Below are 4,952 nucleotides of genomic sequence, written 5' to 3' on the forward strand. Positions count from 1 at the left end.
CCCCCCCCCCCCCCCCCGTGGCCTGCCACACAGGGAGGTGACCGCAGAGAGCCAGGGAGCAGCCAGCATCCACCTCCTGCCTTCCTGTCCCAGCCACGGGGGCGGGCACCCTTCTCCACCTGAGCGTCTCATCCCTGGCACCACTCGGCCAGACCTGGTCCCTGGGCCCCACCGGACTCCTACCTCTGCTCCCTGGAGAGCCCCGAGATCTCTTCCTTCTCTCCTAGCCACCCAGGGCCTCCGAAGGCCTGTTTTTCCTCTCTCCCCTCCCCTTCACAGACCCGCTCGAATTCTCTGGCCATTTCCTTTCCACAAGCCTCAGTGAGGGCCATTCAAGGGCAGAGCTCCTCACAGTCCCCCTGAGAAGCGCTCATCCCTGTCCGGGATCTCACTGTGCCTTCTCGGCCTCGGCCGGCTCCTGTGGCCCTAGAAGGCCCGGCTGATTCTGGGAAGCCCACTTCCTGGCCCGGAGAAGCCACAGCTGGACGGGGTCGGGATTCCTCGGATCCCCAACAGAGAGCCCCAAAGCTGCAGTCGCGGTGCCGAAGCCCTGCACGTGACAGCCGACAGAAACTCTAACTCAGGCTGCCCGAGGTCTCACCACCTCCCTCACGGCTGCTGAACGGGTCACCCAGGGTCTGGGGTGGGGGTGGGGGGATGGTGCACGGCAAGTCCCCTCACCACACAACCTGGGCCCTGCCACAAAGGCCAAGGGTGGACACACATATACATGCTGGCATATCTGTCTGTCTGTCCACCTTTCCATCCATCCATTTAGTCAGCTCCCGTTGCATGCCAGACCCCGTGGTAGGCTTGGCAGAGAGGCTCAGCCCACATTGGTTTTGGGCACAGGGGACCCCACTGGGGCCCCTCAGTGGCAGGGCTCCCTCGCGCGTACCTCAGCAGAGGAATGCACATGTCTGAGTTCCCACCTACAGAGGTAAGAAGCTGGGGCAGGGGCTCTGCTCCCAGGGCCGTGGGAGGAAGGAGCTTCCCTATAACGGGTCAACACCCTAAAAACCCCCACACCTCGAAGCCCCTGAGAGGCATGCTCAGACAGGATGACCACACCTGGGCCTGCCTGGGGACCCTGTCCCGCAAGGAGACCAGGCTTTTGCACACGGGCGGCTGTACGATGCCCCAGACCTGCCCTGAAGCCGGCTGCCAGTGCACATGGCCTCACTTGGCCCAGCGGCCCGGCGACCTAGCCCAGTCCAGGCAGCGCACTGCCAGCGAAGGCTCTGCTTGGCTCACACCAGTCCTCCCGGTCCTGGGGCCCTGGCTCTGCTGGGCCCCACCCTTGCCCAGGCCAGGGGCCCGCTCTGCCCAAGTTGACCCACACCTCCAAGTCTGTGCTGCCTCCACCCAAGTCTCCAAGCACTGACATGGGTTCCTCCTCAAAGCACAGCGATGGGTCCCCTAGTCACGCCATCCCACCCAACTGCTGGGCCAGCCGCCAGGCTGCACGACACCAAGTTTCCTCCAACAGAACTACAGGCAGCAGGCCTCACCTGGCCCCCTCTGTCCCCTGCCCTAGTGGGGAAGGGAAGGGGGGAGTAGGGGAGCCTGCTCTATTTTTACCAGGAGGTAAGCAGCCAAGTGTGTATGGCAGACAGCAAATGGATCTATAAATATTTATCCCAGGGAAGAGGGAAGCAGAAGCTCCCAGGGCTGCCCTTGCTGCTGGTGACACCCCCTCTCTGGGCTCCCACCCATCCTGGAGCCTCCCGGCACTTGGGCCCACCCAGTCCAGCCCACCCGCCCCTGGTCTCGGCCGTGTGCCTGGCTCGGTCCCTCCTGGGCCCCCACCAGCTGCGCTGCAGCTGTGCACCCAGGGCCCACCCCCAGCCCACAGGCCCCTTTGCTCCGCCTCCACCCCCACACCTGCCCTCCAGCCGCTGCTCTGCCCCAGCCCACCTGCCTTCCAGATGTTGCCCTCCCTCTGACTCTACTGCAGGTCCCAGGGGTAGAGGTGGAGAAGGTGTGTGGGCCTGGGGTGCAGGGCAGGAGGCAGAGGCTAGGGCAGCGGTAGGGAGTATGAAAGAGCTAAGGTCCAAGTTGCCTGCCCATCCGCCTTCCGGCCCACTCTGCGGAGCCCTTCTCCCCTCCCCCTCCATCAGGGCCCTGGGACATACAGACTACCCCCCTCGTGGTCTGACCCCAGGCTCCTGTCCATGTAAACATTCCCCCGACTTTCTTCCCTAAAATATAAACGCCGTGGCCAGGCCTCAATGGGAGGAAGCCATCCGTCCCCGGCCCTGTCACTGCCCCTTTCATCTCCTTCCCGCCACCAGCCTGCCCGCTGCTCTATTTACACTGGACACTTCCTCTGGGAACAATACTGCCCAGGAGGCAGGCTTGGGCCAGAGGGTGGGAAGGCAGGGGACTCCTGCACTGCTTACTCAGGGACGGGCTCCAGAAAGGAGGCAAGGGGCAAGGCAGCTGAGGTGGGCCCCGTCAGGCCCCGGGGGAAGGAGCAGCCAGGGCCTGCACGCAGGCAGCAAGCTCAGCGGCTCTCCCAGCCTCTAGCCCCCGGCCCCGTGGGGTGAGCTTCAGGAGGTGGCCCAGCACCAGGGCACAGCCTGGCTCTCCCCCTGGCTAGCTCAGGGCCCTGGGCAGCTCTCGCCCCATGAAAGGGCCACAGGACGGCAAGGTGGGAGGGTTCTGGAAAGCAAGGACCTGAGAAAAGGCAGCTGAACCCTGGGGGGGGACAAGCAAGCAGGTGTGGGGCACATCTAGGCACAAGATCCCAAGACGTGGAAACCTCACCCGGCCCAGGAGAGAGAGGGGAGACCAGAGAGCCTGGGGGGCCTGGCCGTGGGCAGGCCGTCCCCTCAGCAACAAACACCCCCCTCATCAGCTCCCAGGGTCTGAACCTTCTCTCCCGGGGCTCCAAACTCCATCAGCCCACCTGCAAGCAGCTCTCCTCTCTGAGATGTGTAGATGCTGGTGGCAGGCAGGTGGGGCAGAAACCGGACCTTCCATGTACATTTCTGGGTACTATCTCATGATACGCTCAGGATGACCCAGTGAAGCAGGGACTGCCATCAGCCCATCCGATAGAAGAGGCAACTGATCCTGAGCCACGAAGACACCCCAGAGCCTGGGCTCACAAAGGTCCCGGGCTCAGCAAGGCCCTGGAGCGGCCATCATGGCCCCAGTTCAGGCTCTTGGGTGGGCTGTAGGAAGTCCCAGGCCTCTCTGCCCCGTCTTTTCCTCACCCCCACTCCCGGTTCCCATAACACGGAGCCCCCTAAAGTGTTAACTGCAATGGGTAAAATGGTGCAGCAGATTGCTACAATAAATAATTTACTGATATTTATAAATATTCAAATCAGCCAGCTTCAGAAATCAAATGAAGGGAGGGCCTCGGGAGAAGGGCCCGTTATGGCAGGAATCTCATCACTCCCTCCAAAGGCTGAGGAGGCCAGGGCTCCTGCCAGTTACGGGGGAGACAGGGGGGCTCCTGTAGCTGCACCTGGGCCCCTGGTCCCTGATCTCTGGGGACTAAGGGGTTGGGGGTGGCTGGAACGGCTCCACCTCCTGGCCAGGTTGGGGCCAGGGCCTCCCCTGACCTGCGCAGCCCCTGTTCAAGGGGATGAGAAGCTCCAGTGCCCAGCGCCCACTGCCTGGGTCTCCAAGTTGCTTGTCCTGCCATGTGGGGGGGGGGGCAGTCCCTGGGGGCTGGGCAGGCCTGGCAGGCCCCCCCCCCCACTCGTGAGTAATGTGTTTCGGGGCCGGGCGGCCTGTCAGCTACCAGGCTCCCAGTGCTTTATGGGCTCTGCCTGGTGGCTCTGAACTCCCTGGTAGGAAATAAAGTTCTCCCTGTGCGTCCCTTCTAAACATTTCACTCAGTGGAAACGGTGTTTAAGAAAAATGAGGACATATTTCTTCCTAAGGATGCAGTGTCCCCTTTGGGCAGCCTAATGCCCGCTGTATATCAGGAGGTGGGGAGGCAGGGGCCAGGCACCCGTCCCCTGGGGTGGGGATGCTCCAGGGCCCACCTGCCTGTGGCCAGGTGGCTCAGGGGCCACAGACACTGCCAGGCCACTGGTGGCTGCCCTGTCCCACAGCCCGGAGTGAGAGGGCAGCTGGCGCCCTCCAAATTACCTCCCTTGTGCCAGGGACCGCACTGGGCACTTCATGGTGTCGCTTCAGTGACCCTCCCCTCCCCACAACATCCCCATGAGGCCTTGACCTGTCCCCCTTTCCAGATGAGGAAGCAGAGCTTGGTGAGAATGGTAACTGCCCACAGTCACACAGCATCAGTGCTGGAACTGGACTCCCACGGGGCTCAGATGTCCAAGGTCACGGTCTAACACCCCACACACGCCTCCCACAGCCTCCCAATCAGGGTGGTGGCGATGTTGGAACCTCCACCCTGTCATCCCTAAGAACTTGAACTTGATGGGCTACAAGCCCCAGTTTTGGGGGGATGTGTCTATGTTTGTTCAACACCCCCTCTGAGCTGCTTCTATAGGCCAGGCTCTGGGCTTAACCTCAGGATACGATGTGAGCAAGACAGACTGTCCTGGTTCCTGCCATCCCGGCCAGCTCAAATTTAGACGAGGAGGCAGACGTTCACGTAATTACAAGTGCAATCACTGTGGTGAAAAGTCCAGGTGCCCACAGGGGCCGCGAGGCTGGGGAGCCAGGAAAGGTCCCCCTAGAGACAGGTGCCCCATCCCCTGCTCCCCCCAAGCTCCCTGACCATCCCTCCCACCACTCTCCTCGCCCCCACTGCCAGCACAGTTCACTCCCCTATCTTCTACCTTCTCCAGCTGTGACTCCCTTCCCCAGCCAGCACCTGTCCCCTAGGAGAGGGTGTCCTCTCTTGGGGCTTGGGCCTGAGCCCGCTCCCAGCTCGGAACAGAAGGGCTGCCCACCTTCTGTGGGTGGGAGCAGTGGCCACTGCTCCCCAGGGCTCTCGGCCAGGTCCCTTGGTCCCCAAC

This window comes from Ursus maritimus, unplaced genomic scaffold (assembly GCF_017311325.1).
Source record: "Ursus maritimus isolate PB19 unplaced genomic scaffold, ASM1731132v1 scaffold_32, whole genome shotgun sequence".
NCBI lineage: Eukaryota > Metazoa > Chordata > Mammalia > Carnivora > Ursidae > Ursus > Ursus maritimus.